This window comes from Cuculus canorus, chromosome 4 (genome assembly GCF_017976375.1).
Source record: "Cuculus canorus isolate bCucCan1 chromosome 4, bCucCan1.pri, whole genome shotgun sequence".
NCBI lineage: Eukaryota > Metazoa > Chordata > Aves > Cuculiformes > Cuculidae > Cuculus > Cuculus canorus.
The window spans coordinates 59800810-59820015 of record NC_071404.1 but is presented as its reverse complement, the minus strand read 5'-3'; the positions used below and the strand labels follow the sequence as shown (position 1 = coordinate 59820015).

Genomic DNA, 19206 nt, shown 5'->3' with positions numbered 1-19206 from the left:
AAGTCACGAATCCTTGCAGTTTCTTGGTGATGATGTGTGCTGTATCTTAAATGCACAGGCACTGTACTGTCTAGTTTTTCTCAGACTGCTGTGAATTATAGCTCACAAAAACCTGAAACCATGTGAAATACTGCAGATAATGGCACTTTTGAGTAGCGGATACTTTCTTTACTGTTGCCCTTCACCTGAATGGAAAGTAGCTTAGAGTTTGCATAGACAATACAACTAAAACCAGTGTGAAAGCCTCCAGAAAGCTTTCCCCTCTTGTAAGCTTTGGTGAATCTGTGTTAGATAAAACTAAACCTGTTATACAAAATTAAGGAATTACCCACGTAGAAAGCAACAATACAAGGGAATAAAAAGGAAAATGAAAACAAAACACAACAAAACAAAACAAAATACAATCCAGAACCAGCAGCAACAACAAAAGGGCTTTGTCATCCTTTGCTCAGGCTCTGCTATGGACAGGGTTCTTGCACCCCTGCCTCATTTTTGCCCCTGTTTGGAAGCTTTTCTCAAAATATCTGAAGGCCTGAACCCCCAGGCTTGTGTTTCCCCATGCACACGAAAGAAAACTGATCATCTTTGCCTGTAATGGGTGGATTTCCCAGAGGTGTTTTCTGGAATGAGCAGCTGTTCTTCTCTTCCTCAGACTTCCTCCTCCTGACCCCAAACAAAACAGATTTCTCTTTATCCACAAATGAACACTGTTAAAGTTCACCCACAATGAGATGGACATGACAGGCAGCAACTCAGTTTGCGAGCCTTACGGGGTGTACACCTGCTCTGTCACATTGCTGTCATGCTTATGTGTGGCTGAGAGTAGAGTTTTTACACTTCCAGGCTCTGTTTATAAAACAAAAACAAAAAAAAAAACCCAACCCAAACCAAACAAACAAAAAAACCCAACCCAGAAATAAAAGGATTCACAACTGCATGCAGGATAGGAAGGATACTGTAGTGACCACTGTGGGGTAAAATTCTGCATGTCTTCAAACAAGTAACTTATTTTAGGCATTGGAGAAAGAGCTGAAGGCCTGTTTAATGCATAGATCTTTCTAATTCCATCATATTGCTTTATTATTATTTATTTGAAAATTATTTTTTAAAGGATTGTATTGTGTGCATAGTTTCATGATGGGCAGCGGAGAATGATTATTCCTTGTTGTTGTTACTCTAATGCTTTAACAGTCTAATCCAAAACAGGACAATCACTTACTATTACTTGGTTTAAAGCAATAATCCAAATTGCCCAGTTTCTGTTGGAGATCATTACAAATGCAATAAAATCAACAGGCATGGCGAGCTGCCTGTTTTCTCTGATGCCAGGCTCACATCCTGCAGTTGTATTATGAGAGTGAGCTGTCAGCATATCGGTTCCTGCTCGGGCAAAGCGTGGTGTCAGTTGTGGGGGCTGGCTCCTCCTTGCAGCTGCTTGGGGTTATTTTTTATGTGTTAACCTTGTATTTTGTAATGAGTTGCAGACTGTTGCATTTTAATGGTCCATGGGGTTATTTAGTCATTGCTGTGATTACTTAGGTTTCTTAACCTTTTTTCTTCATATACAATGTGATTTTGGGGCTAGAACCACACACTTGTTACACGAAGTTACATAAGACTGGAGCCAAAACAAGTTAGGCAATAACATAACTGAAACCTGGCTGAAATTACAGGACAAACAATAGGTATATGATATTAGGGTAGTTTTGTTGCTACAGCTAGGATAGAGTAGATGAGAGTCATCTGATCCTAGAGCAAGCTGCAGGTGCAGCAAAGGTTTCTTAAATAGCTTTGGAGATAGAGCTAAGTTTAAGCTAAAATAAATTCCAGTTTAGACAAAACCTGACAAGTCCTGGAGCCTGATATTGTTATAAAAATTAAGTCCTATTACTGACAGTTGGCAGCACCAAACTGACAGGGCTACAGCTGATGCTGGCCCAACTCTGAATTCAAAAAAACCCAAGTTGCCTCCAAGAATTTATTTATGCAGAGTTGTGGCGTAGCTGTAAAGTGACCTTCCTGCATTTAGGGACAGATGCCATCTTGTCTCTCCATATGAGAATTAGTCTGAGATGAAGATGAACTAATTTATCATCTGCAGAGTAGAAAATGAAGTTTGAAGTCCTTTCAAGTCATTGCAGCTGCTGTCCTGTTCTGACCCTCCGCAATTCTGCGCCATCTTCCCTATGTTTCTGGGAGACAACCATGGTGAGGAATGGCTGCCTCTTCATGAAAAGATGGCACTTGAAGGTCAAGCTGGTCTTTCTAGGCATTAGCAAGTGCAGATGCCAAGCCGGTTCCTGTGGGAACAGTGGAAATACTTATTAGTGAGCAGCACTGGTAGTTGCCTGGTGACAATGATTCTGTTAAAGCAAGCAGCATTATCTTTCTTGGGGGAATATATAATGCTAGCAAGCTGGTCGTCAGTGACAGAGTGCTGTTTAATGTAAGCTGAACATTCGCCTTACTACTATTTTAATACAATGGAAATACTGTCACTGCTTGAAATACATACTGTGTTTCTTTTTTACTTGTACTAGTGTTATGTTAGCTAGTGAATGGTGGATAATTGCCTTTTACTACAATACTCTCTATATAGTCACAATGAAATACAAGAGACATATTTTATTAGTTGTGAAACAGCCAAGTTGACTTCCAGGCTTCTGCCTAACTTCATTGTTTTAAAAGATTAATCATCCCTGAAATATTTATAATATTCCCTATTCTTGGCAATTTGTATTACCTGCAGCTATGCCTCCTTTTCCATAGTGGAACAAGTGATCAAGGAAGGCTTTTCCTGATAAAAGGGAGTGGCAGTTCTATGTATGTGCTACAATGCTTTCATTAGCAGTAATGGACTAAAATTGGGAGTGTTAAGTTCTCCATTTGATGACTAACCAATCTGTAAGGTGGCAGGGGATGAAATTCAGCCTTGCAAAGACTCTATACACCATTTAATTCTCGCTTAAGCCATTAAGCACTACAGAGGTCTATGCACACCCACTTTTTTATGTCTAAATTTCACACTAAATAGGGAAGGAGATTTAAGAGGGATTTTCTGACAATATTTTTAATATTTTATTTTAATTTTATTTTATTCAGTGTCTGGCAAATGTGTCTGCTCATAGAATCTTCCTGCATTGAGAGAAACAAGGTCATGTACCATTTTCACTTGACATTCCTTGTAAAGCATACTTTCCATGGGACATGCATCCCTTATCAAGCATCCCAACATCAGCTCTTGTTGCAATGGAGCTGGAGCTATACCATTTGAGCTATAGAAAGTGGCTGTTGACTGGGGCCCAAAATAATACGTGGAAGTTATCCTTTCCAACAGGCTCTTTAATACATACAACATACAGTGGCGGGGCTTGCTTTCTGAGCCACAGTAGCAGAAAATGTGCTTGCTCTCACAGCAATAGGAAGAGGGGAGTTGTGTTACCCTGCAGGACTATAATATCTGATGCTTTTTCATTTGTAACCGCTTCCTGACAAGATTGTTTTTTTCATCTCTTGTGACTAACTCTGTGCACTCTAATTTTTTTTTAGAGTTAATTAAGCCATAAGATGTGACAGCACGTGAATTACAGTGTAGTAACTCACAACCAGCATGTTCAGGCACAAAGATGAGGCCAAATGGCCTTTGTGCAGCTAAGTGTGAATTATTTTACCATAATTTAATTCCCGTTATATTTACTGTGATTATGAAAACGTTTTTCTTAGTGAACTTCTTTAAGAAAAGTTACTTTTTAAAAAGCAGAATTGAAAAGTGCAACATGGGTCTTGTCACAAGAAGGGTAAGTAGCTTTGGGAGATGAGTTTTGTTGAATCCTGAAAATTTATCTTTGTGCAGTTATTAACCCTAGGTAGTAAATGGGTGTTGTGGTGCAGGCATATGCTGCCTAAAAAACTGACCTAACTCTATCTGTTCTGTTTCATATCAGTTGCCAAGCAGCTGTTAAGTAGGATGACTAGGTTTATTTGATTCTGGTCTTGATTTGATCTGGAAACCTTAGCTTGCAACCAGTCTCTTGAGCCATCTAATCTTTTTCCAGTTCAAGATATGAAAACGCACATATCATGCTGTCTCATTGTGGCCGGCTTATTTGGTTTTGGTCCTAGTGAGCACTGAGTGAATAGAGAGGACGAGTCTGCACTAGTGTGGAAGAAGCTGGTATACCTGCTTCTGCTGGGAAAAATAAGCCAACCTGGGAGGTGTCTTGGGTGGTACTGGAGAGGAAAATTAAAAGGGACGTGAATGCCTTAAAAGTCTTTCTCAGTATTTATTTGTCTTTCTACAAACCTTTAACACTCTTCTTTATTGTAGAATAAAAAAGGCAAAGCTTATGCAGTTAAGGTTGCTTAAGGTGTACCAGGATAAAACCCAATGAATTTTCCCAATGAATTGTTTTTAAAGAAATTAATGAGCAAGGATGTGCTTGGCACATTGTTCATGATGACAGGATCTCTAGGACAGTGCCTGGCTGACTCTTGGGACTCAGGAGGATTTGAGTTTATTCATCCTCACTGATCCTGGTGTTTCTCTCCTGCAGTAGGCCCTGGCTGGCAAGCACTGTTAGCTAGCCTTGTCCCCAGCTAGTCCTTGTCATAGCTAAGGACAGAATAAATAAGCAATAGCTATTATAAGTGGGTTCTTCCAAGAGATGTACTCTCTGAATAAGTTTTACTCATGCTCTCAGTAATTTTTAGCTGATCAGGATATTGATAGTGCCAGGGCTGTTTCACTTTTGGTGGATATCTAGGGTTAGGATTATTATAGTGGCCCAAAGGAAAGAAAAAAACAAACACACCATAGCTTTCCATGTAAGCAGTAAGAGTCTGTAATATGATTACTGTGATTTGGCTTTAGATGTAAATACTTTTGTAGAAAAAACAACCAAATAAATTAAAAAAACTTACCTGACTTTCCCAAATAAACACATGAGAATAATCTTTATGTACATACTTTTGGAATTAATAATCCCAAGCAACCAGGACTGAAAAGTGTAGAGGGTCAAAGCTGGCTTATATGAGTACAGACATCCTTTAGACAAAACCCAGAGGGTACCATGGATGACCAGGAATATTTTCACACCTGTAATTATGTCTACATTGGAGAAGACTGCTTGTTCCCTGTCTTCCTAGACATGTGTTACTCCAAAGGGACTGGTGTGGAGCAAGCTAAGGTTGAACAAAGCTGATGCAGTTCACAGAGGAGCAGAAGTGGGCAGCTTCCCTTTCCTTATTCCAGCGAATGTGGGGAGATGATTGCCTATCATTGTTTGCTTTCACTTCTTTGTGTTATTACCTGAATGGGAAAATGGAGATCTATTTGACTAATTGCTAATCTTACTTAATACTTTGTAAACAAAAAACTTCCAGATAAAGCTTTTGTAGTGAAGATGTTAGGAAGCTACTAGGGACTGGAGAAAGCCTGTTGTTCAGGGCTGTGCAACGGGATTTGATAGATGAGGCTGTGCATCTTTTCTCCAATACAGAGAAGTGCAGGACCTGCAGACAGCTTCATAGCCAAAGTAACTGCATGGTGGTAGGGCAGAGCCACCCTTCCCAGCAATGCAAGTGAGAAGCCATGGCCAGGTTTTGAAGGTGCAGAAACTCGATGTGCCCATCTTTCCCATGCAGGTGGATGTCTGTATGCCCACAGATAGATATTACTCCTGTTTCTTTTTCAGATAACTTCAGCTAAGCTTAAACTGCTGGAGTTGGGAAAAAGAAAAAAATACTTCTGACAGCTGTCTGGACCTGGTTCTCTCATCCATGTGAGCTGGGCATGCTGAAATACTTGGAGTTTAAATGAGAAAAGAGTGAAAGTGAGGGAATGGATTATGGCGACCTTCATTTTCACGCTGCCTCCTCAGTTGCTGCTAACCTGCTCCCACAAGATCTGGGCAAATCTGTTGTTTTCCTCTGTTAGGAAAAGCATACTTGGTCCAGCAAGAACAGCAAGCAGAAGCTTTTTATTGCAATGAAGCTGCTCTAACATCCATTTTATCAACTCCACAGTCATGTTAAATGAATTCCAGAGCCATCTGATGTTTATTACCCCATGGCATATTCACTGTTGTTCAGCTGGTTCCTTTAGTGATCATGATTTCTTGAATTGGTTATGTTGTTTGGTAGTGTGGTTTTATTTGAATTTGTAAGAGATCTCCTGCTGCTCAATGAGCAACTCATTTGGGAAAGATGCTCTGGGAAGGGAAAAAATTAAAAGCATGTCGGAGAGATCAGAAGCTTTTCCTAATTTTGAATTTCCCTGATTCCAGGAAATTGTTTGGTGCTAGGCACCCTCCCCCCTTCCTCCCCCCAACCCCCCAGTATTTTTCTCAGTGTCTGGCATTATCATGTCTGTTCTCTCATGAATCTGCACCAATCATGCATCTCTGCTGTGAGATGTTCAATGGGTTTTTAGCCAACACCACACAGATGCTTCAATCAGCCCCTTGCAGAGATTGTAGGACTGGGCTGGTGGGTTTTAGTTATGGTGCAGTAGTGAATGCATGCTATAAACTCAAGGAATTGTAATGAGAACAACATCTACTTTTACATATTTCCTTGTGTTTTGCTGTGTTCGTCTGCTTTTTGTAGTGCCTTATAGTGTTAGGTGCCTTGCTACACATCCTCAGAAAGAGGTAAGGCCATCGTTACTTCCTCCTATGCCATAGTCTTTAGAAACTGAGATGGCTGATGGATTTTAGAAGCTCAGTCAAATTGATGATTGTTCTTAAATCTCCAGAACATGGAGCAATAAATAAATGATGTTTTAATACTGAGTTTTTAGAGTCTGATGGTAGTCTTATGGCAAGTCAGTGATTCCATGTAAATGCACTTGCAATCTGGTCTACTCAGCCCAGAGGGATTAGTTTTGGGGAAGTTGGAGTGGGACATGGAAGAGATTGTACACTGGGCTTGTTTTTGCATGACGTTCTCTCAAATCTTAGTGCTTGCAGTGAGCTGACCAAGATTGTAGGCTGCTCCTCTGCTGCGAGAGCTGCAGCGTTACGCTTGATCCTTATTCTCTTGGGAGACTGTTCCCTTTCAGGCTCTTCTAGGAACAATTAGCAGTCATCAGTGTTGCTGATTTAAATTAGGGGTTTTTTTTCAATTTTTTTTTCCACTCTCTATAGCTCCTGTGGCTAAAGATCTGTGTCCAATTTTTAATTCACAGTGTTTTGTTTCTGTTACTGAAATGCTGGAGGCTGCAGTAAGGGTTGATTTAGCATCAAGAGAGCAGATGATAAAAATTTAGAAAGCTATCTTTGGTATGTCAGTTTTGTGTAATAATCCTCTCTGTAGCGTGGTAGAGGGGGCAATGTGCATGTCAGTTTATAAGCAAGGAAGTTAGACTGCCTGTGCTAGTTGCATTGAGTTGGAGTGTGGCTGGGAGCTTAACTCCTTTGCTGTTCAAGATGCAGGTGAGATGTTGAGCTCAACATGGGGTTTTTTTAAGTATGTTTTGTAGATGCTTTAAATTTCAGCATTTTGTTTTAATTCAGACTGAAAAAGAAAAGAAAAAAAAAAAAAGTCATGGACTTTCCCAGCAACTGAATTCTTGCAGAAACCTGACCGCTAATAAGGATGGACAGAAGACTGTGTGCATATGGACAGTAACATTAAATACATGAGTATTTAAGCAAGTGCTTGAGCAAGTGCTAACCTATTCTAGAAGGCTAACTTTAATGTAGTTGTTTTGACTATGAAAAAAGTGGGCACTGGCATCTGTACAGGTATACAAATTACTGGAATATCTATTAGAGACTCCCCCATCTTCCTACAGACTCAACAGTATTTTCAGTTGGAATTATGAGATTACCAAATCTATCCAGATTGACTGAATTCTCCAAGACTGTCTAGGAAATAGTCTAAAAATGTGGGTTTGTTATGAACACTGTGCTGAACCAGAGCTGAAGTCAGTCCTCACTGCTCACTCCTTTTCCTCCAAAGAAAGGACCTCATGATTTGAGGCAGCAAATGTCCAACTGCAGCTTCATCGCTGAGTTCCTCCTTCTCGGATTTGCAGACACATGGGAGCTGCAGCTCTTGCAGTTCTGGATATTCCTGGTCATCTACCTGGCTACTTTCCTGGGAAAGAGCCTCATCATCACCACCATAGCCAGGAACCACCACGTCCACACCCCGATTAACTTCCTCCTCAGCCTTTCCCACCTTGACTTGGGCTTGATCCTCCTGAACCAAACTTCTCAAATCCATGGCCAGTTCCCTCTGGGACACCAGGGTCATCTCCTATGCAGGATGTGCTTTACAGCTCATTTTCTTTCTCCTTTTCTTGTTAGTAGAGTCTTGCCTTCTTGCTGACATGGCCTACAACCACTGGCATCTGCAAACCCCTGCACTATGGGACCTTTCTAGGCAGCAGAGCTTGTGTCCACATGGCAGCAGCTGCCTGGGGCAGTGGATTTCTCAATGCTCAGCTGCACACTGCCAATACATTTTTCTGCCCCTCTGCCAGAGGAATGTTGTGGACCAGTTCTTCTGTGAAATCCTCCACATCCTCAAGTTCTCCCACTCACTCTGCTATGTCAGAAAAGTAGGACTTCTTGTGGTTAGACAAACCAACAAACAAACCCCTATGACAGTGTCTCTGCAGGCCATGAAAACCAGGGTGGTGCTCCACAAAGCCAGAAGCTCTTGTCATGCATGTCTCAAAATGCATCATCTCCCTTCCCCTAACATGTCTGCTCCTCTCCTGGATGGGAACATTCGGCACTAGTGCTGACAGGTGTTTCTGCAATCAGGAATCCCCCCAGTCCAGTGGAGGTCTGACTAGGCTCTGCAAGACAGATTCATGGCCAAGTCCTGTTTATCACTTAAAATGATATTTTGGCCAGCATCACTGGTCACTTCTGTGTGTTTGTAATTTGTAATGTTTTAAGGAAGAATACCTAATTGTAATAGTTGTAGGAAAATCCAGGTCACTGAGTTTATTTGTGTGTGCATGTTTATATATATGTATGTATGTGTGTGTGCGTTATGTATAATTTCACATTGTATATATAAATAAAACTATAGAGAGCCTTGCTGTCTAACTTGGAATAACACAAGGAACTTTTAACATGCCTTCATTTCATTGATGTGACTTGAAATTTGGCCTGTCATTGCCATTCATAATCTTATATTTAATTAAAAATCTTACTATTAGATACTACTCTAGGGGAATTCTGAGGCCTAAGACATCTAATAATATTTCGTTGTGTTCCTGAATTTGATTGGGAGGTAATAAATAATTTGGCCTCCTGGTCAAATACCAAGTACATAATGACCTTGAATCATCATCAGACACCTTAGAGTCTCCCAGCCTTGCTGACAGAAGTGCTTGGAAGTCACGTGTTACAGCATCAGACACCCATTGAAAGGCAGGGGGGAAAAAAAAAAAGTACTTGCTTACCTTTATACTTGGGTCTGAATGGAAATTTTGGGAGCTGATGAGCTTCTATTTGTGAGAAGCTATTTTGGCATGCCTTTAGCATTTCTACCTCTTTGGCACAGAGCAGTGAGGCACCACAAGCATGTCCTTTCATCCTGACGGCTATAATCTTTGTTTCAGATCATGTATGAATTCACAGAAGCCACCCTCTTTAGGGCTGGAAGAAAATAAGATGGAGGAGATGAGGCACAAAATGGATGAGCCTGTATTCTCTGTTTAGTGTTCTTGGGGAGCTAAATTAAAAATAGAGGCAGGAATCCTGTACTGTGGAAACCCAGATGGTTTAGACTATTTGATATATGGTCACGATTTGTAGCACTGGTGATAAAAACTTCCTAGCAGGGCCCAGAAGGTGAGACTGCTCTATTTTGATGCCTGGCTTAATGTGGATTCATATTTTGTCCTGTGCACTCTTTGCCCTGGTAAGACTGGTTGTCCCCTATATGCCTATATAATATCTGATCTCTTCCTGCCTTTCTCTCACTAGGGTGTTGAACTGCGGTCTTTCTCCTCTAACCAGACAGGAGTTCCTGCAAAGCATAGTAACTTAGTTATTTAGGATCTGCAGTGAATAGCCTCACATCTTGAGGCTATGCAGACTCTCAGCCATGGAACATCTGGTGACAACTCTGTTGCTTGGGGCCCTAACGCTCGCACAAATACAACCTCTTTCTTTTTCGATAGTAAATATGAGACAGATGTGAGATTCTCCAGCTCTTGGGGGAGTGCTGACGTGTTGAACTTCATTATCCCTTGTTGGCTGGTTGGCAAAATGCAATCAAGAATAACTTTTGAGGAGGGCTCGTATATCCAATATCACTCTGGAATGCTGTTACACTGAGAAGCTTAAAGAAGGACAATCTTAGGGCACAGAAAAATTGATACAAGGAGACAGGATCACTCTTCCTAGCACTCAGGAAAATGCAGTGCAATAAAAAGGATAAACTTTGAAGTCAATGGGAGCTGTAAGATACAAACCTCTGTGAGAGTTGACTCGCAACTAGTTTAGGTGCCAGTGCCATTTTAGTACACTTCATGGCAATGTCTGATTTTTTTTATGGTTTACAGTGGGATATGGCAATCTAAAAATCTTATAGAGGTGACAGCTGCGGTGCTGCCAAATGTTCCTCAGTTTTTACAAATATATTCATTTGTGGTGATACAGTAATAACGCAGAAACTGCTACAGTGTTATGTGTAAAACCAAATACACATATAAGATGTATAGTAGCCAGATATACAACTTGGAAAGTAATACAAACACTAGTTAAAGCTGTGGAGAAAGAGCTAGTTAGAGCAGGAAAGTAATAGTATCTCTAGTTAGAGCCGTGGGAAGAGTTATAGCAAAGGTATTTTTTCTAGGGAAGCCTGGGGGGATGTTTATTTATAAAGCTGAGTATGTGGTTTTGACAACATATAAGAAAAAAAAATAGTCTATTTTGACTCATAGTTTGCTGTGGTGTCTCTAGTGAGTTGCAAATCCCACAGCTTTGAGTATGTTCTCTCCTGGTTGGGCTCCTTTTATGAAAAGCATTTCCTGGTGTGACCCAACTTCCCTCAGCAGGTTAAAAGAGGAGATGCTGGACTTGACCATTTGAGTTAAGCTGTATAATATGAAGACTGTGTATGCAGACATTACAAGTTCCTCAGTTCTTGAGCAGAGACATTGGTCAAGTTCTGCTATATAGTGTTCAAAGCAAAGTTTAGGAGAAAATCATGCAAAGAAAATGAATAAACTGTGAAAGCTATGTACTTCATGCTAGTAAAATTATGCTATTGTATAAAAGAGGGAATAATGGAGTTTTCTTATTATAAAGATTATTAAACTACTTATAAATATTGTAGTCAACTTTCTTTTTCCCCTCCCTCATCTTCATTCCCTTCTTCCTTCCCAATCAAGGAGCAGAGAACCCAACACCCATCCCCCTACTCCCTACCTTATAATACCAAACCAAGCAGATCATCTTGTCTGCAGAGAGTTGTCACTGTTCCTCAGAGACCATCTCCAGGGTAACTTTGTTTGAGAGGTCCTCACGGGGATGCTGCCCTTCAGACTTTGTTCTGGGAAACAAATCTTTGGCCTTATGTCCTCAAATACATTGCTTTATAATGCTTTGAATATGAGCACTTACTTGAACCCTGCAGAATGCACAAGAGTGTCATGCCAAAGTAGGACAGGATTGAATAGGTGTCAACAGGTTGTCTTGCTAGCAAATGTAACTGCTTACGTATTAAAAATAGACATTTAGTGAAGCAAGATACTGGCTTGAACATGGAGGTATCTGGTTAAAAACTGCACTCTGTTTCAAGAGCTGTGCTATTCAGGACAGTTCCTCTCTTCATATTGTTCCTTGCTGAGAATTAATTGATGACCAGTTAACTAACTGACTCTCTTTCAAATAGAGTAATGTAGTAAATGATTTATTACTTGACTAGGAGGTTATGTGACAGCGGAGACTGCTCGTATGGCACACACAATCTAGGAGGAAAGAACATAAGAAACTATCTTATTTGACTCTTCATCTGCAGCTTCAGTGCAGGTCATACATTGACATCAGGAAACTCTTTTCCTAATGTACTTGTGTGCAATGCAAAAAGACCTGAGATGTCAGAAAACTTGTTTGTCCGTGTACTTCTAGGAAATAGCATGAAGAGATTTCTGTGGTGGCCCCGAGGGAGATAGGAGTGAAACAAACGTTATCATTCTGAAAAGACAGATTGTTTCATGGGCAGAGGAAATAATTGAGACTGATTTCTTACTTTGGATTTTTTCCTCCACTGGAGAAGCTAGCAGGGTCTATCTCCACTGCCAGGCTGCTCACTTCCATGAAACTTGCAGACGTTAAACTATATATTTTCTGTCCTTTTTGCCAGACAGGGTTCCAAATAGATAGTGGGCTAAAAGATGTTTACGGGGATACTGTCCAGCAGATAATGGTCTGCAAGTTCGTATTAGCTTTAATACCCTTGGAGAACAAGCAAAAACAACCAAAAAAAAAAAAATCCCTTCTGATACACAGTTGGTTCATCATTGCCTGCTGCTTCCTTGCATGGATGGTATCTGTTGGCTTCCTTTTCTTTGTGTTAGCAAGGCTGAGGAGAACTGTAGGGGTCATAGTCCTCTCTGTCAAAAGTCAGTGTTAAGGAAAATGTGGGCTGTGGGTGTAACCGTGCAGGTTCAGTCTAGTACTGCAGAGAACTCATATGGCTACGTGCTTCACATGACCATTACTGCGTGAGTTGTTTTATAGTATTGGCTGCTGATTGCATATCTGTCAACAGCACTCTGGGCTGAGCAGAATGAGGATGCTGTGGAAGTCTTTTTATAGGGGTGGGGGTCTATGAGGCAAACACTACAGCACCATTAAATATATGCCATGGTGCTGTTGAAATGAAACCCTATAGGGCAGTGTTACAGATAGGGCTTCATTTGTACAAAGTTTCTGGACTTGACACTGGTTTCCTTAATTTGACACCTCTTTGTTCAAACAGAATATTAAAATGGCACTTAAATTACGATTTGAGTGAAAACCTTAATAATAACCATGCAGTGTAATGTGTTTAAATTAAAGCACAGTGTTGTTTCAGTCTGGCGTTTCAGATTTAGCTTTCAAATGCTTTTCATCTCTGTCTTGCAAATATGACAGATGCCTATTATTGGAAGAAGGTTGTAAAGACTATTTTCATTTACCTGACCTAAGTGATATAGAGTTTATTTGCATTTGGGCAGGAGTTTGCAGCACAGTGAATTGGCAGTAAACTGATACTGTAGTTCTTGTGGTTTTTAAAGAAAAAAATTCCTTCCAGGCTTTGAATTTTTTTTTTTTTTTGTACCATGACATATTTATACAAAGATTTTCTTTTCTGTTCCACGCTCTCTCTCTCTTTCTTTTTTCTTCAAATAATTCCCATTTTCTATTCAGGAGATCATATGAAAATTTTCAGACTAATGGCAACATTAAAAAAAAAAAAAGAAACAGAATAATATTCCTTGAGACTGCTTTTGTATTTCTTTGGATCATAACTTGAATGCCTTAAATTTCATGTGTGCAGAATGTATCTACATTGATTTGCAATGCAGAAGTCCAGCGTGCTATGTACCTTCTGGATATGCTTAGTACTAATAGTATTTGAATACTGTACTTTTTCATTTTATTCCACCTTTAATTCTGCTGCTGATATAAGCTTAAATCTCAAAGACAATAATGAAAAATTGGGAAATGTTAAAATCCAAGTGTCCTTGGCACGGTGAATCTGACTAAACAGCCTCCACTGCAGAGGTGCTATAACTTTATCACAATTGAACTCTGAAGTCCTGAGAATGAAAGACTGCTTGTTGGATAATTGTAGAGTATCTAGCACAACATCTTTGCAGACTAGGTACTGTCTAAGTACTGTCTAAGTACATTTCATTTTTCATTTAATTTAATCTTCTTTGTGCCAACATCTATTCCTCTCTGCCAATTGTTGCTATTTCCATTTGCTTGGTGGTGGTGCGATCAACTATTTTATCTTCTCTGCAAATGTTTCTCCATTAGAATTTTATGGATTCTATAGTTTCCACTTGATGGCTTGGGGGATATACATGAATGCATCTGAAAAGTGGGCAGCTCTCCTTTTTTGATAACAGTGTAGTATTCTTACGAGGTATGTACTGAAACCTCAGAGTTGGTACTTGTATATGCGAGCAGTATTGCAATAAGTGAAAAGCAGCTGTTAGAGTGAAGAATTTGAGGAGGGAATAGTCACCTGTGTGTCTTACTGCTCCTAATACAGAGTAATTTTTCGCAACTGTGATTTCAGCTACAATCTTTCCCAAAGGTCACCTAGCTGTTAGAGAGAAGCAAGGAATTGTCACAGTAAAGCTGCAAATCTGCCTTTGGGGATGCTGCACAGCAGCAGCACAAATGGGCACTATACTGTGTGCTGGATGGGGATAGATTTCTGAGCACATCATGGTGTGTTTCACGTGGGACCTTTGTTGGTCACTGAGTGCTTTCTCCTTGGGCAATCTCCAGGTAGGGGAGGAGGCAAAGAGCATCAACTGTAAATTCTTGTGCCCTGGCATTCTCTCTCCCATTTTGCCTGGGTTCAGAGAGTTTATTCATTTGTTGATGAATCCATTTGTTTTCAAAATGATCTGCCCACTTTCTCTGACTGATCTTGGATGATGATAAATTGAGGAGTCAGTCCTTATCAGAAAAACTCTCTTTTTGGTGTCATTCCTTGCCCTAGGTGATACTTTTATGCCTGGTGAATAGAGTGGTATTACACAGTGCTATCTAAAGAGGAGAAACAGCTGGTCTTTGTGTGCATCACTAGAGATGGAAGAGGCATATGGTGTTTGGAATAGTCTTTCCCACTGAACTGGGATAAAAATGGCTAAACCTAAACTTGTTGTTCATTGCATCCTAGTGTGTGCTGAAGTCTAAGCTATTCCCTGCCCCCTTCCCACCTCAGTTGGAGAATGATCTTAGTGTGTGTCCAAGAAAGTCATCCAGAAAAATATCTAAGTAAATTCTACCCATAATAGCTCTTATTAAATATTTGCCTCATTTTGGATCAGTGAGTTTAATAGCAAGCAGGGACATCATCAGAAACATTGTAAGTTTCTGAAAATCCTGATGTTAAAGACACTCTGTAAAAATGCTGAAAACTTTCGTGGAAGGAATAATTGACTTGACTTATGATTTAAAAAAAAAAAAAAGAAAAAAAAGGTTTCCTATTTTAAGGTTTGACATTTTTCCTACTGCAGCATGATTCTTCCCATCAGAGCCAGCTGTTGGCTGAGTTTTGGTGGACATATATTCAATATGTGCTTGTTAAGAAAACTCTATCATTGTGAGGGCTCCTGGAAACCTCTTACATTTCATTTGCTTTCAGTGGATGGAGAAAAATAGACCCATGTGAAAAATGTGATTTTTATGTTTGATGGCCAGGCCAGAAATTTAAGCAATATAAAAAGAAAAATATTTCTTTTATTTCTTTTAAATTATTTGGAGGTGGGGATGTCAGTTTTCTAACTACGGGGAACTTTTAACCAGAGAAAAACTCTCGACTAAAACCAGCTCAGGTTAAGTTATATTTTGTCATGACTCCAAATGAAATGTTTTATTTTTCCCTCTTAGATTTTTTGAAAATAGTGTTTCAGTCTAACATTCTCTTGGAGTATTTCAAAATCAACTTCCAGAAGATACTTGACAACTTCAGAACTGCTTTTTGGTGACTAGATTACTTCAATGAAAAAAATTCTACTATGTGTTAGGCAGAAAATACTGACCTGCATCACTCATGTTGTCGTCATTGACTTACCTTGTGATATTTTGCGGCATGGATTGTGATATTTAATGTATATCTTTAAGGACCTACTGCGTAGAAATGATTACCTTAGGCTTTCATGTTTTGTTTAGAAATATAAAAACTGTATTGTCCTCAGTGTAGGGCAGGGAGACTCTTGAAGATCTGACTTAAAGTTGCTGTCTCTCTAAGACAAATAAGGATTTTTCTTAGGTGAATGCAAATAGCAATGTGTGTGAATCTGTGAAGTCCTGTCTCATGGTATGCTTTGTTTCGCTTTCCTGTTTGCTTCTTGTGAGATTCGTGCTACACTAACTTAACAAAAATTAGGGCTGTGTGCTAAAGGTTGTGGTCAGTGGAGAGAAAGACTCTCTGGGGCACTTCCTGCATCTTTTTTAACCTGAGTTACATGACTAATGGACTGTAAAGGACACTTGAGGCTGATAGTATATACAACAGGAAAATCTCCCTTACAGCGTTGGTAGGACTGGGCTGTTGCATGCACAAATCCTGGGCCTTCAGTTACTTTTTATGCTCCTTGTTTTTAACTCCACTGCTGCCTTCCTACTCTTTTTCAGTGCATTCCCTTCTCTCTTGCTGGCCGCTTGTTGCTCTTGCTGCTCCTTGAAGGGCTGCTGGTACATGTGGGAGAAACATGAGCTGGATCAAGGGGCTGGAACAGCTAGGAAAAGTGATGAGCTTTGAGAGAGATTACAGGGTTTTAAAATAAATTAAAATGAAATTAAATTGCCTGTCTTGGAGAATAAGGCAAATGTTTTCAAATGTAGGTCTGTGCTGATGTAGGCAACACTTGAGGGATACGTTCAGTTGATTTGACATCATGGGGTAGTTTAGGAAGTGAACACTACCACCTGCTAGAGTTTGATGCCATTTGTTGATTTCGGCATATAGCAGAGTTTGGAGAGTCAAAGCAGAGGCGTGCAGAATGTATAAATAACAGTAGGGGATAGAAAGCGACTATTTCATCAGCTTGGAGCACGCTGCACGCTAAAACGCAACAGATTATAACTGAGTTGTAGCTAGAACCAAATAAATCTGGGGAGCAAAAGTAGGTCTTTGTTGCTTACTATGCAGATTAATTTTCAGTCTTGACTGCTAAGGCTGGTGTGTGCAGGAAGACGGGTTTTACAAACACAAGAACCACTCCTGAGTCATATCAGACTCAATTGGCAGAAACAGCAAGCAGGTGCCTTGCCTTGGTGGATTTCACATTTTATAAGGTGATTAGCCCTTTCCTTTTTAATGCTCATCTAAGCCTATTGTAAGACAAATTTGGCCAGGATGACCTAGCCAGAGGAATGGATGCGGAGCAGCAGAAGGTCCTAAAGACTTTTAAGACCTCCAGTGTCTGAGCAATTACCTCCAGTGTCCATGGGTACCAGAGGCACACAAACACATCCTTCCATGGTACACTTGTTAGTTTTGGCTGACTTGTACTCATGTGTCAACTGACAGCTATTGGCATGTAAGCAACGCAATTAATCTGTAGGCTTTAGAGATAGAGAAATTCAAACCCGAATAATGATGTACTCTTTAAAATGTATTATTTCTTACAAATTCTACACTACAGCTGGCAGCAAAGTACCTCTGTTTCAGTATGTATCTGAATGCAGAACTGTGGTGCTGTTAATGGCTTTGTCAGTCTCAAAATATCAGTATCCTCTAATGTAGATTCCCAAACAGTGGGACAGTGCAGTGCAATCAGAAGACTCATGGAAAAATGCAAGCTCTCAATCCTAACTAGCTTGTAGGAAAAAAAGATAGGAAAGCATCTGTATGTGTCTTTATAAGCATCTTTATCAGCACTGAGGAGAGATACCAGAAAGGTAAAGGAGTGCGGCATGTGTGTATTTGTCAACATAGATGTCTCTAGAAGTCTATTATTAATTAGAGAAAGTGTTCCACTACAAATTATGAAAATTAGCAGGAGACTGATTTCAGTTACTCTTGTTTGCTCTCATTACTACTTTAGCATAATGTGCACTTCAGTCAAATAAAGAATGGAACCTTTTTTGTGCCTTTTGAGAGTGCCTCAAAAAGGGCCTTGATTTATACTCTACGTTTTAGCCTAATTAAAAATGATGATTAAAACATTCAAGTCCCTTAAGATGACTGTGCTAAAGTGATTTTTTTAATAAGCTGAATAATGTTTAATATTCAGAGTACAACTGTCTGAAAATGGAATTACAGCATCTCCTTATGTTTTGTATTTAAACTTAAGTAATTAACATCAACACTACCACTGATTGTGGATATTATCGTTGAAGATTATACACAGTTATGGAAGTCACATTTTAAATGAATGTTCAGAAACACCCAACCTTAGGCCTTACATCTCTAATGTAAGAAGGTGGCAGCCCTCATCTCACCTCCCTCATCTCACCTGTCTCCTGTCTCACCCAGAAAGTCCGCAGACCTGACTGCGTGCCTGCCGTGCATTTTGGAGAGGCAGTTGCTATGCGTGTTCAATTGCCTAACTGAGCTTTATCTTTGTTGGGTCAGGTAGTGGGTCAGGGAATGAAGGAGCTGAAACAGCAGACATTCAATGTGAGATCCTGTGGGTTTAGTGACTGGATCTTCTGTTATTTCAGGCTAATTGCCAGATTAAAGCTGCCCTTACATGCTGATTTAGGCCTTGATATACTTCTTGTGACACTTCTCCCTGATCTCTCCTTTTAGAAATCTCTTATTTGCTGTTGCTGTTTGAAAATGAAATCTCGCTTTTGTTTGTCTGCATTTAGAGGTTTGCTGCTTCCACTCTAAGTACAGAAGGGTTTGCCTTGCATAAGCAGACCTCAGTCCTTCTTCTGCAAGCTCATAAGGGCTCTTCTGTGCAGCCAAACTACTAAGAGGAGCAGAGGCTGGGAAGGACAAGTTGAAGTCTTGGGATGAAGGGAACTGACGACATGCCAATTTTCCTTTTCCATGATAGCATTGTTTCCAGCACTTCTTGGGGTTGCACAGGGGGCTCTCCATTTGTGTGGCATCCATGGAAATATATGCGTAGGGTGGTAGGAAGCAAGCAAGTCATCATAGATGCCTTCCTCCTTATTAGTACCATGGCATTCTGCAGAAGTCTGCAGGAGTGGGCCCTTGGTGATGGGTTCCCAACCCAATCACCCAATCACATGGCTTATGGATACAAGAGATCAGGCAGAGCTCGGTCCTGTGAGGTGCTAAAAAGCATCCTTTGCCAGAACTAGAGCACTCTTATTGCTGGACGGCTTATATGAGAGCTCTGAGCAACTCAAATTTCACAAGATCAAACTCTGAGGATTACAACCATTATTCCAATTTTTCAAGGTATTGCTCTGGTTCACATTATCTACACGTGATAGGGGAAGTGGGTATAGTTTCCTTGTGGAAGCAGAGGCAAGCATTATTTATGCTACCATTTTATAAAAGCTGATGCAAACCATCTCTTTC

The 19206-nt window shown here is 40.2% G+C and overlaps 1 protein-coding gene and 1 long non-coding RNA gene across 19 annotated transcripts in view; one reads left to right on the top strand and one right to left on the bottom strand.

Moving 5' to 3' along the window:
- Positions 1-19206, top strand: part of ADGRL3 (adhesion G protein-coupled receptor L3) — a 532152-nt gene that overhangs the window by 185028 nt on the left and 327918 nt on the right. The window lies entirely within an intron of this gene.
- Positions 1136-11515, bottom strand: LOC128851993 (uncharacterized). Its single transcript, XR_008449585.1, has 3 exons — positions 11400-11515; positions 9425-9620; positions 1136-2300 (listed from the first exon to the last, which is right to left on the bottom strand). It is a non-coding gene; the product is annotated as an uncharacterized LOC128851993 (long non-coding RNA).